The 19,498-nt window shown below is 50.0% G+C and overlaps 1 protein-coding gene across 1 annotated transcript in view; it reads left to right on the top strand.

Annotated features, from left to right (window-relative positions):
- The window catches only part of HPCAL1 (hippocalcin like 1), a 111,146-nt gene that overhangs the window by 74,607 nt on the left and 17,041 nt on the right, over nucleotides 1–19,498 (top strand). Inside the window, exon 2 of the mRNA XM_030844534.3 lies at nucleotides 3,978–4,064. The gene's annotated coding sequence lies outside the window, so the exon portion shown is untranslated. The remainder of the gene's footprint in view (nucleotides 1–3,977; nucleotides 4,065–19,498) is intronic.

The raw sequence follows: 19,498 nt of genomic DNA, 5'->3' as shown, positions 1-19,498 counted from the left end.
CCCTGTGGCTTGTCTCCCTGCGCCTTTGCCGTTCTGTCCTCTGAGGTAGAGAAGTACGAGAGCGCTGGCTTGGATTCTGTTTTCTTAAAAACAGCTTTATTGAGGTAGAATCCACGTTCCATACGATTCACGCTTAGAAAGTATACAGCGCAGTGGTTTTTAGTACATTTACAACTATATGTGATGCTGTTGCTAATGGAATTGTTTCCTTAATTTCGTGTTCGGATTTTTCATCGCAAGTGTACAGAAATACAATTAATTTTTGTATGTTGATCTTGTATCCAGCAAGCTTACTTAACTTATGTTATTAATTCTATTTAGGTGGTTTTTTTTTTTTTGTGGATTCCTTAGGATTTTCTATATATAAGATCGTGTCATCTGCAAATAGAAATAATTTCACTTCTTCTTTCCAATTCAGATGGCTTGTATTCTTTTTCTTGCCTAGTTGTCCTGGTTAGAACCTCTCGTATAATGTTGAAGAGAAGTGGCAAGAGTGGGCATCCTTGTCTCATTCCTGATCTTAGGGAAAAAGCATCTGGTCTTTTCACCATTAAGTATGATGTTGGCTGTGAGTTTTTCACAACTACCCTTTGTCAGACGGAAGAAGTTTCCTTCTATGCCAGTTTGAGTGTTTTGATCATGAAGGGATGTTGGATTTGTCAAATGCTTTTTCTGCATCGAGACGAGCAAGTGATTTTGCTTTTTATTTTATTGTATGATATACTACCTTAATTGATTTTCAGATGGTAAACCAACCTTGCATTCCTGAGATAAATCCCACTTGGTGTGATGTATAATTCTTTTTATCCTTTATGTTGCTGGATTTGGTCTGCTAGTATTTTGTTGAGGGCTGGTTTGTTTCTCTTTTCATCCACGCCCATTAGGACATTGGTCTATAGCTTTCTTCGCTTGTGAAGCCTTTATCTGGTTTTGGTATCAGGGTAGTACTACCCTCATAGAACCAGTTGGGAAGTGTTCCCTCCTCTTCTATTTTTTGGAAGAGTTTGTTAAGAATTGTTATTAATTCTTTAAGTGTTTACAGAACTCAGCAGTGAGACCATCTGGGCTTTTCTTTGTGAGTAATTTTTTGATTATTAATTCAATCTCTTGCCTTGTTCTAGGTATTTCAGACATATTTCTTCTTGAGTCAGTTTCAATAGTTTGTGTCTTTCTAGTTGGCTTAGAGTCTTACAAGAATGTTTTCGAGACCTCTCTGCTCTTTTAGTCAGTGTTGACATGTAGTGCGTTCTTCCTATGAGCAAGTCTTTTGTGTGTGTGTACATTAGCTCATTTAATCTTTATAAGAGCTTGAGAACTAGGTCGGATTATCATCGTCTCCATTTTACAGCCTGGAAAACTGAGGCAGAGAGAAGTTAAATAATGGGCCAGGGTCACACAGCTAGGGAATAGGAGAGCTAGGATTTGAGCCCAAGCAGTCCAGCCACACAGCCCTCTCTGTTCTCCCGAGGCCTTGCTCTGTGCTAGGAGCTGGGAGTACAAGAATGAATCAATCCTAGTCACTGCCTGAGTCACTCCTCAGAGACCCCAGACCTAAGAGAGGGAGGTGCCTTAGGCCTAACGTGAACAAAGGGCTGAGAGGTCAGGCAGGGCCCCAGGAGAAAGTGATGGGTGAAGAGGGCCTCCTAGGAGGGTTCAATGCAGTGGGGCATGTGGGTGAGTCAGTGAGTGTGCCCCCTCCCCAGGGCTTTTGTCTTCTACCTCTCCTCTGTCCCAAGTGCCCAGAGAAAGGAAAGGGTGTCACAGAGAACCTTGCCCTACCATGCTGATGCCCCACCCAGCAGGAGGAGTTTGGAGCAGTACAATTGGGCCCAGGAGGTCTGTCTGAATCACCCAGGCCTCCGCAGTTTGCTGTCCCGGAGAGGAAGAGGCAGGACCATTTGTAAGACAATTGTGAGGCAGAAATCAGGAGCAACCAGACATAACTCAACATAATTATTTCTGCATAATGACTTCTGCTCCTCGATTCCATCTCGAGCAATGACTGTAATCTTTATCTGTCACAGGAAAGCTGGTGGCCAGGGGAGCCCCTGTGGCTCAGCGATAGAGCCAGGAGGAAATTTGCAATTTGAGTTAATGGAGTGTTCCCAAGCAGCCTGGGAGCCAGAAGCCTCTGGAATGATGGCCCCTCCTGCTAGGAAGCCTGGTGTCAGAGCTGGCCCAGCCTCCCAGGGATCCAGCCCCTCCGCTTTGTCACAGATGGGGAAACTAAGGATGGTAGAGATCACAGGGCCGCTCAGCACAGGCGCACCTCTCTGCTCTCCCCACTGCACAGAGCTTGCCCCGTGAGAGCTGGGGTGTGTCTGGTGAGACAGGACGGTGTCCATGTGGTCTAGGGATGCTTTCATCCATCCCTGAGCTGATCCCTGAGCTCGATGTTCCTGCAGGGCTGCCCCCACGAGGCTGGGAATGGTGGGGCCTCTGTGGCCGGATGTCGGACTGACCTGCAGCCAGGCGAGGCCCCTAGGTATTAATTGTGCAGTATGGCTGGAGGGCGGGGTCCCCCCAGGAGGGCTGCAGCCCTGGGACCTACCTGCTCCAGCTCCGGGAAAGCAAAAGCCCCCCTAACCCGAGGCGGTGCCTTCCCCCTGCATTCTCATGCCTCCTATAAGCCCCTGTAACTAACAAGTGCATCTGGAAAGAGCAGAAGTGGGTTTAGGGATTTGCATTTTGACCGTCCCACTTAGCCGCGTGTGACCTTGGCAAGTGTCCCCAAGTCTGTTTGCTCCTCTGTAAACCGGGGGTTAGAATGGACCTTCCCCGCCAGGGCTGTTAGGAGGGTGGGATGATAAAATGACCACCAGACACAATGCTTCTAGCACATTCTGCCACCGACTCTTGTTACTGGTTTTCACGAGGGTGACCTTGTGGAGGGCCCTTGACCCTGTCCAGACCTTGATTTCCCTGAGTGTCAAAGCAGAGATCACAGAGTCGTGAGATGAATTCGCTGAGATCATTGACATGAAAGCGCCTTTTCAAAATATGAGACGAGGCGAGCATAGAGGAATTTTAGGGCAGTGAAACTGCTCTGTATGATACTATAATGGCGGATACAGGACATTAAACATTTGTCCAAACCCACAGAATGTAAAACACCAAGAATGAACTCTCGTGTGAACTATGGATTTGGGGTGATAATATGTACCATTGTAGGTCCACCGATCGTAACACGTACACCCCGGTGTGTGGAGGGGCTGCTGAAGGTGGGGAAAGTTGTGTCTGGGGGACAGGGGGTCTGTGGGATCTCTGTGCTTTCTGCTTTATTTTGCCGTGAACATAAAACTGCTCTAAAAAATAAAGTCTATTAAAAATGTTACATATGGATATATATGTGTGTGTATGTATATGTATAAAATCTGTAAGTGACCTCCAGTGAGTATTTCTGGTGGAAAGATGTGTGCCTTTTCTGCTCCACGTCTGGAATCCTAGCAGTGAGTTTAAATAATGTAACTGGCATATGAAGCTCTGTATTGGTGAAGCAGGGTCGAATTTCAACTCTGAGCAAAGTGCACTCTGCCTGCAGTAATGTCCGTGTGATGCATTTTGGGGCACTCGTTCGTCAAACACGGATTATTTATTGAGCACCTGCTGCATACAGGCTCTGGGCCAGGAGCCTGCTGCTCAGAAACAAAGACGCCGCCTCCCTGCCCTTGTGGAGCTCACAGTCAGTTCGGGGGAGCTGCAACCCCTCAGTCTGCAGCAGCAAGGGGAGCCCCGGGGGCCCTCACACTGTGGGGGCCTGGGCTTTCCGGCTGGGTGAGCTACTCTGTTCCTGTCCTCAGGACCGCTCCAGTGAGTGCATATAAACCATGATCATTGCTGTGGAGGGCGAGAACCTAGTATTACGAGAAGATAACAGGGAAATGTACGTGGATTGCACGGAACCGACCGGGGAGAAAGTCAGTTGCTCTGAGCTGGGGTGTCCCCACCCCACATGACTGGTCTGTCCTCTCTTGCAGGGCATGGTCTAGCAGCCCGGGCCAGGACGTGGAACCGGCCTCCGAGGTTCTGATCCCTGCTCCCTCTCCGCCTCCACTTGGCCTTGGGTAAGTGTTCCTGGAGACCAGACGGGCCTGGGGGCAGGTGCGAATGGAGAGCTGAGGGGCCTCTACCATTCTATGGGGTCCTGACCACGTGCCGGTGTGCACGGACTTGACCCAGCTCAGCGGAACGAACAGGGAAGACCGGGCTTTGGGGGGACAGCCTGCCCAGCACTCCCATGAGATGGGTCAGGAAACTGAGGCCTGGAGACAAAAAGAACCACCCAGGTCCTGCAGTAATCTAGGTTTCTTGTCCTAAATTGGCCGGGTTTTTGTGGGTAAGTCATTTGGCCTGGGTGCTTTGGTTGTGGGATGCGTCCATGGAGGAGAATTAGCGAATCAGAATATAAGAGGCAGGGAATTCCCTGGCGGTCCAGTGGTTAGGACTCGGCACTTTCACTGCTGAGGGCCCGGGTTTGATCCCTGGTCAGGGAACTAAGATCCTGCAAGCCGTGCAGCAAGGCCAAAAAAAAAAAAAGGAATATAAGGGGCAGACTTTTTCTTTAAACTATTTTTAAAATTTATTTATTTTATTATTTTTTTGTGGTACGCGGGCCTCTCACTGCTGTGGTCTCTCCTGTTGCGGAGCACAGGCTCCGGATGCACAGGCTCAGCGGCCATGGCTCACGGGCCCAGCCGCTCCGCGGCATGTGGGATCTTCCCGGACCGGGAACGAACCCGTGTTCCCTGCATTGGCAGGCGGACTCTCAACCACTGCACCACCAGGGAAGCCCTATTTATTTATTTTTAATAGATCTTTACTGGAGTATAATTGCTTCACAATACCGTGTTAGTTTCTGTTGCACAACAAAGCAAATCAGCCATATGCCCACACATGTCCCCGTATCCCCTCCCTCTTGAGCCTCCCTCCCACCCTCCCTGTCCCACCCCTCTGGGTCATCGCAAAGCACCAAGCTGATCTCCCTGTGCCATGCGGCTGCTTCCCACCAGCCAACTATTTTACATTCGGTAGTGTGTATATGTCAATGCTACTCTCACTTCGCCTCAGCTTTGCCCTCCCACCCCATGTCACCAAGTCCGTTCTCTATGTCTACCTCTTTATTTCTGCCCTGCAACTAGGTTCATCAGTAACATTTTTTTTTTTAAGATTCCATATATATGCGTTAGCATACGGTATTTGTTTTTCTTTCTCACTTACTTCACTCTAGGTCCATCCACCTCACTACAAATAACTCAATTTTGTTTCTTTTTATGGCTGAGTAATATTCCATTGTATATATGTGCCACATCTTCTTCATCCATTCATCTGTTGATGGACATCTAGGTTGGTTCCATGTCCTGGCTATTGTAAATAGAGCTGCGATGAACATTGTGGTGCATGTCTCTTTTTGAATTATGGTTTTCTCAGTGTGCCCAGCAGTGGGATTGCTGGGTCATATGGTAGTTCTATTTTTAGTTTTTTAAGGAACCTCCATACTGTTCTCCATAGTGGTTGTATCAATTTACATTCCCACCAACAGTGCAGGAGGGTTCCCTTTTCACCACACCCTCTCCAGCATTTATTGTTTCTAGTTTGTTTGATAATGGCCATTCTGACCAGCGTGAGGTGATACCTCATTATAGTTTTGATTTACATTTCTCTAATAATTAGTGATGTTGAGCATCTTTTCATGTGCCTCTTGGCCATCTGTATGTCTTCCTTGGTGAAATGTCTATTTAGGTCTTCCGCCCATTTTTTAACTGGATTGTTTGTTTTTTTGATATTGAGCTCCATGAACTATTTGTATATTTTGGAGATTAATCCTTTGTCTGTTGATTCATTTGAAATATTTTCTCCCATTCTGAGGGTTGTCTTTTTGTCTTGTTTATGGTTTCCTTTGCTGTGCAGAAGCTTTTAAGTTTAATTAAGTCCCATTGGGTTATTTTTGTTTTTATTTCTGTTACTCTAGGAGGGGGGGTCAAAAAAGATCTTGCTGTGGTTTATGTCAAAGAGTGTTTTTCCTATGTTTTCTTCTAAAGGTTTTATAGTGTCTGGTCTTACATTTAAGTCTTTAATCCATTTGGAGTTTATTTTTGTGTATGGTGTTAGGGAGTGTGCTAATTTCATTCTATTACATGTAGCTGTCCAGTTTTCCCAGCACCACTTATTGATGAGGCTGTCTTTTCTCCATTGTACGTTCTTACATCCTTTGTCGTAAATTAGGTGACCATATGTGCGTGGGTTTATCTCTGGGCATTCTATCCTGTACCACTGATCTATATTTCTGTTTTTGTGCCAGTACCATACTGTCTTGATTACTGAAGCTTTGTGGTATAGTTTGAAGTCGGGGAGCCTGATTCCTCCAGCTCCGTTTTTCTTTCTCAAGATTGCTTTGGCTATTTGGGGTCTTTTGTGTTTCCATATGAATTGTAAGATTTTTTGTTCTAATTCTGCGAAGAATGCCATTGGTAGTTTGATAGGGATTGCATTGAATCTGTAGATTGCTTTGGGTAGTCATTTTCACAATATTGATTCTTCCAATCCAAGAACATGGCATATCTCTCCATCTGTTGGTATCATCTTTAATTTCTTTCATCAGTGTCTTATAGTTTTCTGCATACAGGTCTTTTGTCTCCCTAGGTAGGATTATTCCTAGGTATTTTTTTCTTTTTGTTGCAGTGGTAAATGGGAGTGTTTCCTTAATTTCTCTTTCTGATTTTTCGTTATTGGTGTATAGGAATGCCAGAGATTTCTGTGCATTAATTTGGTATCCTGCAGCCTTACCAAATTCATTGATCAGTTCTAGTAGTTTTCTGGTGACATCTTTAGGATTTTCTATGTATAGTATCATGTCATCGGCAAATAGTGACAGTTTTACTTCTTTTCCAATTTGTATTCCTTTTATTTCTTTTTCTTCTCTGATTGCCATGGCTAGGACTTCCAAAACTATGTTGAATAAGAGTGGTGAGAGTGGACATCCTTGTCTTGTTCCTGATCCTAGTGGAAATGCTTTCAGTTTTTCACCATTGAGTATGATGCTTGCTGTGGGTTTGTCATATATAGCCTTTATTATGTTGAGATAGGTTCCCTCTATGCCCATTTTCTTGAGAGTTTTTATGATAAATGGGTGTTGAATTTTGTCAAAAGCTTTTTCTGCATCTATTGAGATGATCATATGGTTTTTATTCCTTAATTTGTTAATGTGGTATATCACATTGATTGATTTGCATATATTGAAGAATCTTTGCATAATTTGTTAATGTGGTTTGCATATATTGAAGAATCTTTGCAGCCCTGGGGTAAATCCCACTTGATCATAGTGTATGATCCTTTTAATGTGCTGTTTGATTCTGTTCAGGATTTTTGCATCTATGTTCATCAATGATACTGGTCTATAATTTTCCTTTTTTGTGATATCTTTTTCTGGTTTTGGTATCAGGGTGATGGTGGCTTTGTAGAATGAATACGAGAGTGTTTCTCCCTCTGCAACTTTTTGGAAGCGTTTGAGAAGGATAGGTGTTAGCTCTTCTCTAAATGATTGATAGAATTCACCTGTGAAGCCATCTGGTCCTGGACTTTTGTTCCTTGGAAGATTTTTAATTATGGTTTCAATTTCATTACTTGTGATAGGTCTGTTTATATTTTCTAATTCTTCCTGGTTCAGTCTTGGAATATTGTACCTTTCCAAGAATTTGTCCACTTCTTCATGGTTGTCCATTTTATTGGCATATAGTTGTTTGTAGTAGTCTCTTATAATCCTTTGTATTCCTGCAGTGTCAGTTGTGATTTCTCCTTTTCATTTCTAATTTTATTGATTTGCATCCTCTCCCTTTTTTTCTTGATGAGTCTGGCTAAGGATTTATCAGTTTTGTTTATCTTCTCAAAGAACCAGCTTTCAGTTGTATTGATCTTTGCTATTGTTTTCTTCATTTCTATTTCATTTATTTCTGCTCTGATCTTTATGATTTCTTTCCTTCTACTGACTTTGGGTTTTCTCTGTTCTTTCTCCGGTTGTTTTCAGTGTAGGGTTAGATTGTTTATTTGAGATTTTTCTTGTTTCTTGAGGTGAGGTTGAATTGCTGGAAACTTCCCTCTTAGAACTGCTTTTGCTGTGTCCCATAGGTTTTGGGTCGTCGTGATTTCATTGTCATTTGTTTCTATGTATTTTTTTATTTCTTCTTTGATTTCTTCAGTGATCTCTTGGTTATTTAGTAGCGCACTGTTTAGCCTCCATGTATTTGTGTTTTTTAGTTTTTTTCCTGTAATTGATTTCCAGTCTCATAGCGTTGTGGTCAGAAAAGATGTTTGATATGATTTCAGTTTTCTTAAATTTTCAGAGGCTTGATTTGTGGCCCAAGATGTGATCTATCCTGGAGAAAGTTCCATGTGCACTTGAGAAGAAAGTGTATTCTGCCACTTTGGGGTGGAATGTTCTATAAATATCAATTAGATCTATCTGGTCTATTGTGTCATTTAAAGCTTGGGTTTCCTTATTTATTTTCTGTTTGGATGATCTGTCCATTGGTGTTAAGTGTAGTGTCGATTTCTCCTTTCATGGTTGTTAACATTTGCCTTATGTATTGGGGTGCTCCTATGTTGGGTGCATAAACATTTATAATTGTTATATCTTCTTCTTGGATTGATCCTTTGATCATTATGTAGTGTCCCTCCTTATCTCTTGTAACAGTCTATTTTAAAGTCTATTTTATCTGATACAAGTATTGCTACTCTAGCTTTCTTTTGATTTCCATTTGCATGGAATATCTTTTTCCATCCCTTCACTTTCAGGCTGTTTGTGTCCCTAGGTCTGAAGTGTGTCTCTTGTAGACAGCATATATATGGGTCTTGTTTTTGTATCCATTCAGCCAGTCTGTGTCTTTTGGTTGGAACATTTAATCCATTTACATTCAAGGTTGTTATTGATATGTATGTTCCTATTACCATTTTCTTAATTGCTTTGGGTTTGTTTCTGTGGGTCTTTTTCTTCTGTTGTGTTTCCCACTTAGAGAAGTTTCTTTAGCATTTGTTGTAAAGCTGGTTTGGTGATGTGAATTCTCTTAGCTTTTGTTTGTCTGAAAAGCTTTTGACTTTTCCATTGAATCTGAATGAGATCCTTGCTGGGTAGAGTAATCTTGGTTGTAGGTTTTTCTCTTTCATCACTTTAAGTATATCCTGCCACTCCCTTCTGGCCTGCAGAGTTTCCACTGAAAAATCAGCTGATAACTGTACAGGGATTCCTTTGTATGTTATTTTTTGTTTTTCCCTTGCTGCTTTAATATTTTTCTTTGAATTTAATTTTTCTTAGTTTGATTAATATGTGTCTTGGTATGTTTTTCCTAGGGTTTATCCTGTATGGAACTCTCTGTGCTTCCTGGACTTGGGTGACTACTTCCTTTCCCATGTTAGGGAATTTTTCCACTATAATCTCTTCAAATATTTTCTCAGACCTTTTCTTTTTCTCTTCTTCCTCTGGGACCCCTATAATTCGAATGTTGGTGTGTTTCGTGTTGTCCCAGAGGTCTCTGAGATTGTCTTCAATTCTTTTCATTCTTTTTTCTTTATTCTGCTCCTCAGCAGTTATTTCCACCATTTTGTCTTCCAGCTCACTTATTCCTTCTTCTGCCTCAGTTATTCTGTTATTGATGCCTTCTAGTGTATTTTTCATTTCAGTTATTGTGTTGTTCATCTCCGTTTGTTTGTTCTTTAGTTATTCTAGATCTTTGTTAAACATTTCTTGTAGTTTATCAATCTGTGCTTCCATTCTGTTTCCGAGATTCTGGATCATCTTTACTGTCGTTACTTTGAATTCTTTTTCAGGTAGACTGCCTATTTCCTCTTCATTTATTTGGTCTTGTAGGTTTTTACCTTGCTCCTTCATCTGTGACATATTTCTTTTGCTGTCTCATTTTTTTTTCTTTTTATGAGTGGGATTGTGTTCCTGTTTTACTGGTTGTTTGACCTGAGGCTTCCAACACTGGAGTTTGTAGGCTGTTGGGTAGAGCTGGGTCTTGGTGCTGAGATGAGGAACTCTGTGAGAGCTCAGTCCAATGAATATTCCCTGGGGTCTGAGGTTCTCTGTTAGTCCAGTGGTTTGGACTTGGAGCTCCCACGTCAGGAGCTTCCCCCCAACCCTGGGCTTGCGAATCAAGATCCCGCAAGCTGCGTGGGGTGGCAAAAAAAAAAAAAAAAAAAAGAGAGAGAAAAATAACAAAGTAAAAAATAAAATTAGACTAGGAAACTAACAGATATGTTAGAAAGAATGTAAAGATAAAAATATAGATGAATCAACAACCAGAAGGTACATCAGTACCACAGTAGTAAAATAGAGGAGGGGGGAAAGGAAAAAAAAGGGGGGGTGGAAAGGCCTTGGCTGTGGAGGGCGGGGCCTAAGCAAGGGTGAGGTTTGGGGGGGTGGGCGGGGCCAATGCTTAGGACCCCCAGGGCTGGAAAAGGCCCTGGGGGCTGTGCGGGGTGGGGCTTAGGCTCAAGGAACAGAAGGGGCCCAGGCGAGCCCCCAACCCCGGTCTCAGAGGGCAGAGGACCTCACCTGGGGGCTCAGCAGGCTTCCTGGGCTCGAGTGGGCGGGGCAAACTCCCTCCTCTCCTCTCCTGCTCCTCTGGTCTGGGGTCCTGGAGGGCCCCTCCCGCCTGCCTCTCCTGATCTCCCCGGCCTCCCTCCTGTGCCCCCGAGGGCCCATGTGGCCTGGAGGGGGGTTTGGAGGGCGAGGGATCGCCCTGGGAGCTCAGCAGCCTCCCAGTGCCTGAGTGGGTGGCGCGATCGCCCTCCACTCCTCTCCCGCGCCTCCCTGAGGGCAAGGGGCAGACTTTGAAGAGGACACTCTTGAGCAGGGCAGGGGTGAGTGTGGTCGGGGCCCTCGGTGCTCCCAGCCCACGTCCCACAGGACGCTTGGTGCCCCTCTCCCAGGTGAATTGACTTTGCTCCGCCCCCAAACCATGGTGTGCAAGGACGCAGCACCCTGCAGCTGGCTCCAGCTGTCACCCCCGATGACAAAGTGGGAAATGGGTATAGAGTCCTCCCTCCTCTAGCTAAGAAGGGGCCCCTGGTCGCCGAGGCTCTTGCCGCTGAGCTCTTCCCTCTCCCCCCACATCTCCTGTCATCCTCTACGCAGACCCCATCCTCCCAGAGGCACGGGGTCCCAGTGCTGAGCCTACCCTCCCTGCTCGCCCTGTCTACGCAGCCCCTCCCATGGCCACACCGGGACCTCAGCTGCATCGTTACCTCTGACAGCTTGGGTTCAGACGCCCCCTTTTCCCACCCACCTCCCTCTTCCCAGTCGTCTCTCTCCAGCCCCCCGCTTTGCTGCCCTTCCCGTCTCCCCAGACTGATCACAGGAGTCTCTTCCTCACCCAGAGGCCCCCCAGCCTCCTGTCCTCCTGCATGGCGAGGCCCTAACTGGGTCTGAACCCCAAACCTGGAGCGCTGAACCCCGCCTGCTCTCCTGTCAGACAAGGGGCGAAGTGCAAGGTAATTAGCATGACCTGTGAGCCCTTCATCTGTTTGAATCCGCTACCCTCCCGGCCTCATGTCAAGCTTTGGGTGTGAAGGAGGCTCTGTGAACGCAGGGCACCTGCACCGTCTGAAGGTGACATCCAGCACCCGGGCCTTTGCTCGGCCTTGCCTTTTGCCTGCACCACCTTTCCCCTTGTATCTGTTTCACACGTCCCATCCCTTCCCAGGCCTTCCTGACACTGGGCAGAGCCGGTGCCTGTCACCTGTGCCCAGAGGCACTCTGTACTGCTCCCTTGTGATCCCTATTGCCCTGCGGGCTGCACTGAGCCAGCTGGCTGCAGCGCTGAGAAGCCAGCCACTCGGCTGTGTTGCTCTTCTCGAGCTGAGTGTTCAGTCCTGTCCCGAAGGAAGGAACCAGTCGGTGGGTGGGACAAAGGCCTTTGACTTGGATCTGTGCACTCGGATCCCTCTAGGCCACTTAGCCTCCCCCCAGTCTCACCCATAAGCTGGTTAATCACACCTCCCTCCCTGGGGTGGTTACGAGATTAGAGCTAAGAATAGTGTCCGGTGCGGTGCTGGGGCCGGTGCCGTGGGGGTGAGAAGGAGGTTCGGGGGCCCCTTAGCTCCTCCGCCTTCCCGCCCAGGTGCCCAGTAGTTACTACAGTGACTGCTCTAAGTCCTCAGCCCTGCCCTGCCCGCCCCCAGTGCTGTGAGCGCCCACGGAGGCCAGGGATGTGGGCTCTGTTCCCCAAGTTGGGGGAGGGCTTGGGGCAGCGGCTGTTGGAGGCTCAGCCCTGCCTGGTGGCCATGCCCAGCGCAGGAGAGCCAGCCTCAGAGCCCTCCCAGGACGTCTGGAATTTGCTCGCCCTCGGAAGCAGAGGATGCCGCTTTGTAATTCTCATCTTCCCACCCAGAAGCCATCACCTTCAGCGCTCGGCTATGAGGCTAAGATCTGGACCCCAAGCCTGCTGAAGTGTCAGCACCTTAATTTCCGAGGTCGCTGGGTGCCCGGCATGACGACCGGTGTGTCTGAGGGCAGATGCCAGGTTGCCGGTTCCATCTGGGGGCTCCCACCAGATGTGAGCTGGCAGCTCAGACCCACAGGCCCCCGCACACCCCGGGTGCAGCTGGTTTCACGCCGGCACAGATGCCGCGGCACCAGCCGAGCACTCTCTGCTCCCCGCATCCCGTGGGTGGGGCTTTCCTGCCTCTCTTGTTTGGACACTGGGGTGTGGACTTCCTGACGGAGGGGTGTTACTCCCACTGCCCCATCCTTCCTTCTCTCATCTTCCCTGTTCACCCAGTGAAAGCATTCACTGGGGTGGAACAGGAGACCCAGGCGGGGCCCCTGCCTCCAGAGACAGATTAGTGAGTGGGTCTCTGGGCTTTTCTCCCCAAAGAAAACAGATGCAGCTTCACGTGGAAGGTGCTGCTTTCATTAGTCCAGTCTCCTTTCACCGGCCCTGTTGGAGCTGGGTCTGGGTCTCCTTGCCTGGACATCACCTGCATATAGATGCCCAGCTGGAGGCTGGCGGGTGGGCACCAGTGCATGGGGTGAGGGTGGTGCCTGGCCAGGTTGAGTCCTGCTGAGGCTAGTAGCGAGGCTTCAGGAGCTGAAACAGACGCAGGGGTCCAAAGGGGGCAGAGGAGCTGGTCTGTGGTGTCTCTTCCCATCCCGGGACCCCGGGTATTTCATGCACACACGGCAAATATTCAGTAACCCCTCCACCCCTACCACCAAGAGATCAGAAGCTCTGGGGGGCAGATGGCGCCTCTGGCACAGGAACATCCTTGGTCAGGATGTGCTGGGTCAGTGATGGGAAATGGGAGGACCCCTTCTCTCTTCCCTCTGCCTTTGGTGATGGACAAGCCAGTGTGTCCCCTGCATCCTCCATCTCGGCCCACCTGCTCCAGGCACTGGAGAAGAGGCACCTGCGTGCTATGGCTGCGGGTCCCCCTCCACCCCCAGCAATCATGCATTCATTCCCTCGACAAACATGTACCGATCACACACACTAGAGCTTCCAGGCTCTGGACTTCCCATGGAGAACCAACTAGAATAAAACCTGGCCCCAGGGACTCTGTATTCTAGTTGGGGGGAGAGAGACAATTCAGTAAAATAAAGAGAAAAAATAAAGTAGGCAAGGGGATAAGAATGTTTGTTGGGGCTTCAGTTTTGGACAGAGGACTTACAGAAGGCTTCACTGAGAAGTGCCCTGAGCCGAGACCTGATGGAGGTGAGGGAGCAATTGGATATCAGAGGAAGAACCAGTGCAAAGGGCCTGTGGCAGTAGCATGTCTGAGGTGTTCAGGAGCGGCAAGGAGATCAGTGTCACTGGAGGGGATGAACAAGTGGGGGGCTAGGAGATGAGCCGGACAGGTGGGAGGGTGTAGATCATGCCTGAGGAGTGGGACACTCGCAACCATAATCCAACAAGGAGAAGCATCTCGAAATCGCACTGCATGGTGGACCTCTGCACACAGTTCAAAGATAATTGTTGCTCCTAGAGATTTAACCATGGCTGTGTAAGATGGTAGATGAACAGGGACATGGAGACCAGGGGTTCTGCAGGGGCCAGGAGAAACATGACCCTGGACTAACCTCTCCCCTGGGTGCTGTCCACCTGCCCGTCCGGAAGTGGCCGGCAGAATGGAAACTGCTGTGGTTTTGAGGCGGGGGCACCGGGAAAGGGAAATCCTTCCTAGCTTGTACGTTGAGGGTTATTTTTAGAGTAACTAGCGATGACTTGGTAATATCACTTCCTATGGGCGTCTCCTTCAACCCTCAACCGCAGGGGCAGGTCCTGCACGACGAGCGTCGTGGGCAAACGTGTGCTCACACGTGCGCACACACACGCACACGCGTGGTACGTCCCACTCGGCTCAGCGTTTTCATCCACTGCGCACAATGGAGGGTGGGGGCTGTTGTCCTGGCCTGTCTGCAGGACGGCCAGCCCCAGGCAAGGGAATCGCTGTCTTCGGCGTCCCTGAGCTTCTGCTCTGGGTAGGTTTCTGCATGAGAAGAAAGGCAGGGGTAAAAGGAAGGGCACCTGCCGGTCAGTCTTTGCTCAGCGCCCAAGGGGCAGGACAGAGAGGGAGGCTTCATAATGAACAGACGAAGGATCAAGCAATGTCCCCGAGGTCTCGCTGCCTGCTGGCCGCTGGCGGGGCCCCTGAGCCAGGTCTGAGCCCGCTCGGCTCTTCCCCCTCTGTCGCCCACCTCTCCCGTCGAGCCCACGCTGCTTCCTCTGGCTTCGCCTCCCAAGGCACCCGGCACGGCCCCAGGCCCGTGGCCGTGATTTCTGAGACAGCCCAGATTTCACATTTTCTCTCCCGTGGACCCCTCATATTTTCTTGGGTTTGTCAGACCCCAGGTGCACATTTTGAGATTAGAAATACCCCTGGGGCATGCTTACCAAATGGTAGCTCTGGTGGCTGTTCCTAGGACCTCAGAGGGTCTCCAGGAAACTGGCTCTTCCACTGATGTCACAGAACATCTGGGTCAGACGGCCTCTGATGGACAATTCCGATACCTGGAGGGCCAGGAAGGCGGGCTCTCGGGCACGCTGGACAGCACTCCACGGCTACAGATGCGCTGAACTGCTGGGCCCGCGGAGGAGCTGGGGCTGCTGCCAGGGGCACCCCCGTCGCCGGCCTTTTCTTCTTCCTTGCTTCCTCTCACCAATTACGCGTCCATCGTGTGTGTGTGTGTGTGTGTGTGTGTGTGTGTATGTGTGTGAAGTGCTGTGCTAATTGGCTGTGGACTATTCCTAGCCACGCCCTGAGTAACTGGAACTCAGCTCTATGTCTTTGGGGAAAAGGGTCAAGGAAGGACCCTTGGGCCCTGGGCTGGAATGCCACCTTCCTTCCCTCCCCCTTCTGCACCCCTTCCACTGCCTCCCTCCCTCCCCACACACCTCCAGCACCGTGCTGTCTCAGAGTTAGGCTAGAGTAGGAACTAACTCGGAGTAGAAAAGGAAGGAGGAATTCATGCCTTCCATGTCTTCCTTCCTTCCCAGCTAGACTGGAGGAGCTTTGGGGGCACCTTGTACTTTTGTGTATCCCAGTGGTTCCCACTCAGTAGGTGCTCAGTTAATCTGTGTTGATCGACACTTTCTGTGTGAGTTTGTGCTTTGGCCCCAGCTCTCCCTGCAGAATCTCTGGCTTCTGGTGCTGTGATTTAAAGAATAAAAATGGCAAAGGGCAACATTCGTGAGCTATCTTCACTCTGATTATAAATACCGTCTCTGATGACAGCTCAAGACCGTAGCCCTGCGCCCACCAAGGGGCAGCTGGTACCTCAACATGTGTGTGTCCTAGCCAGGCTGATGCCACTTTTAGGAAGAATGACTGACTGTTTTTATTTCTCTCCAAAGACATTAAACATGAATCAAATAGCAGATGAGATGATTCACTGGAAGTTTTCTTCCAAGTTTCAAAAAACACACACAAAAAATGGAGATTGGTGTGCTGAAGCGCACTTGAGTGAAGCCAGGCAGCGTTCGGCGGAAGCCATCCCTCCAGGGGCTCTGCCGTGGGCAGCACCTCGCAGAGTGGACCTTGCCCTGAGGTCGGAGCCCTGTGTCAACTGGCACAAAACCCCAGGGGGGCCACGTGGTTCTTGAAAACACCTCAAGTCTAATGTTTATAATGACATTTCTTCTGTTTCTACCCAAGACATCATAGAATGTGACCAAACCTCATTCATTTGGGGCACAGGAATTCAAAATTTGGAAAGGGTTCGTTTAGGGCCCATGGATTGAGAATTGAGTCATCACTCAGGCAGGAACCTGGCAGAAATTAGCTTTCTACCACCTGCTGGGAAAAAAGGGAACGGGTCTTTTCCCAGGGATCCCGGGGAGAGGGACACACACTCCAGCCACGTGGGCCAACTTCTCCGGTGCGGTGGAGGCCTCCACTGGGGATAGACTCCAAGACGTTTTTTAGAGTGGGTCGTGCCTGGGGGCCACATTGTCCAAACTCATATTTTTTAGATGAGGAAAGTAAAGCCGCGAGACCTATGACTTACCCAAGCTCGCCCAGGCCTCCCGAGTCTGCCCTGAGGGGGGGACGTCGGCGGCTGTGCTAATAACTGATTCCTTCTGCTCACTGCAAACGCCCGTCATCTACCTCACAGCTCTCTGCCATTCCAGTCCTTACCCTTTGCCTGAAAAAGGGTATTTTTTCAGGTATTTTTTGACTCAGACTTTACCCAAAGCGCAGAGTTCAGATTTGTAATTCGTCTGAATTCCTAGCACCTGATGGTGCCTTTTCCTTCCTTCCCCAGCTGCCTCCCCTCCCCAGCCTGCATTTGTCCTTTTGTTCCTCAGTGTCGTCTACTGCTCTGTATTGCTCCACGCTGTTCTACGCTCTTCACTACTGTTGTGTTGCTAGGCCAGTCATTGCCTAGGAAGCTGCCTGGGGAGGTAGCAGGCCCAGCTGTGCGGCCTGGACGGGTACTTGCTGGCGGTGGTCTCCCCAGAAGCTCGGGCCTGTGAGTGTTTGAAGTGGCGATGCGGCCTGGGCTCCCCGCCCATCTCCCCGGCATTGTTCTTCCAGCCACACCGCACATGTTCACACCCTCATGCCGCATAGAACGCTGACTTCTCCTGGAATGCTGTTCTGACCCTTCTCCACTGGGTGGACGTTCCCCGGATGGCAGCTTGGAGGCCCACTCGCCCCTCTGCCCCTGCAGAGCCCGGCTCCGGCATGGCTCACGTGTCCCGTCTTCAGGTCCTGCTGGTGCATAAAGTATCTGCGAGTTCAGTAGGTGCATAAAATAGAGGTGGCACGAGGGCAGGAACGGTAAGCACGGCCCATACTGTTTTCTCTGAGATAATTGAATTCCCAGGAGTGAAATCCCGCTCATTCCATACGCTGTCGTGTAGGAAAGGCCTTCACCCCGAGAGCACCACCAGCCCCACCACCAGCTGTCGTGTAGGAAAGGCCTTCACCCCGAGAGCACCGCCAGCCCCACCACCACACCTGAGTCTGATTTCCGTCCCAGTACCAGGAGCCAGAGAACAGACCGAGGCTTTCAGACAGTCAGTGGTGGGGAGCACCCCAGCGTGGAGGAAAGGGGTGCGCTGTGTGTGGGATGGGCATGGTGTGTGTGTGATGTGCGTAGGGCGTGATACGTGGTATGTTGTGGTGTGTGGTGTATATGGATGGTGTGTCTATGGGTATTGTGTGGGGGGTGTGTGTGTGTGAGGTGTATGTGGTGTGTGCAGTACGGTGTGTGTGTGCACAGGTGTGTCACAGGCCTACCGAGGGCTGCTCTGTCCAGCACAGATCTGAGCGGCCGGCCTCCCGGGAGCGCAGGGGTTGCTCTGGGCTTATTCTCCTTCAGTATCTGCGAAGTTCCCTGTCCTTCAGGGAGCCTGTCCCGTGGTAAACAGGATCCTCGTGCCCGTTCAAGTGGACCTGAACCAGTTAGAAGCCCCAGGAGACACCTTGCTGTTGGAGAGAGCCCTTCACCTCCTCGGGATGGGGGTTTGTGGTGTCCACGTCGCGCTGATCCCCGGGGCCTCAGGCTGGAGCCGGACTTGCCTTGGGCAGTGTGAACCCAAGGCTCGCCGCTGTTGAGGGACTGGGTTCCTCCCATCCTTTTCCCTCATTTTCTCTTTGAAGAGCAGGAGTTGGATTTTCACGGGCCCTGCCCCCGCTGGATGTACTGAGCCGCCGGGATCCCAGGCCCTCTGCCCACCCGGGTGTGTGGCCCAGGGTTTAATACCACCGTGTCGGGCATGCAAGGGAGAGGGTCGGCCGGAGAGTGCGGGACCGCCTGCTGCCTGCAGCCTCGCAGCCTGGCTCTGCCTGATGCTGTGATTGAGCTCGTCTAGCCCATCACGCATGTCTTTTATCATAAAAGCTGTGATATAACCTCCGTATATTTGTCTGATGCTTAAATTTGTCAAAGCCCTTTCACAGCCTTCATTTCCCTTTATCCTCACAACTACACTGTGAAACCAGCGGGTTGGGACCATTATTCCCATTTACTGCCAAGGAAACTGAGGCCCAGAGAAGCCCAGAGACAGCCAAGACCAAAAGGCTGGAGAAGTGGATCCTGGGAGGAGACTCAGGCCATTTACCGTCCAGTGGGGGTTCCTCCTGTACACAGTCCCCATCCCAACTGCAGCCCCCGAGGCTGGCACTCGGTGCCCTTTACAGAGGAGCATCAGAGGCTTAGCCTGGAGCCTTGAGACGGGGGACTGCCTGCCTGACTGAAGCCCGGCGAGTGGCCCCCACCATGCCTCCCGAGAGCTGCCTGTCCAGCCACTGCGTGCTGGGTGCTGGCCCACCGGCTGGGCCTCTCCTTCTCCGTTCCTCTGCTGCTGGGAGGACGTTACCTCGGGGAAAGACTGCGGCTCACATCCCGGCCGGGAGCATCAGAGTGGAATTGTAGGCTCACTCTGCCGCCTGCCTGCGGGTCTTTCCCACGCGGGCTTGGTCTGCGTGAGTCACTCCGCAGCCAGCCGGGCCCAAGCAGCCAGGAGGAATTTACTCCAAGATGTGCAGGGGCCGGTGTCCCAAACCCCCATGTGCAATAAGCCAGCTGAGGTGGTGGCCCCTCTTCCAGCTCTGTGCCCCCCAGGGCTGACCGAAGGGGGAGCAGATCTATGGTGGGGCTGGGAGTGGAGGGAGTGGCTTCTGAAATCTCACACCGGTTCCTGTCTTCAGCCCACGGTGTCCAGCCTGCCGTGGCCTCTTAGGTTTCCTTCAAAAGAGCAGTCAGCCTGCGGCCGGCTCTGCGTCCCTGAGGTGATGCTGTGTGACTCATACGTTCGTTAGTTTCAACCTCGGAGCTTTTATCGTTCCATAGAACAGTGATAGAGTCCCGAGTCCTGGACTAGATTCATTCTGAGCGTTTTCCTGGGGCATGGGCTCTTTCTGGGGAGGGTTGGGGGGCATCAGCCCCTCCTGTTGCTCCCCTTGACCATCTCCTCTGCAATCGGCGTTGCGTTTTTGGCGTCCTTCTGCAGTCATGCTCAGTGCTCACGTCCCAGCCTCTGTGGCCCTGGCTGGGTTC

This window comes from Globicephala melas, chromosome 12 (assembly GCF_963455315.2).
Source record: "Globicephala melas chromosome 12, mGloMel1.2, whole genome shotgun sequence".
In the NCBI taxonomy this organism is placed as follows: Eukaryota; Metazoa; Chordata; class Mammalia; order Artiodactyla; family Delphinidae; genus Globicephala; species Globicephala melas.
This window is presented reverse-complemented; position numbering and strand designations above follow the sequence as displayed.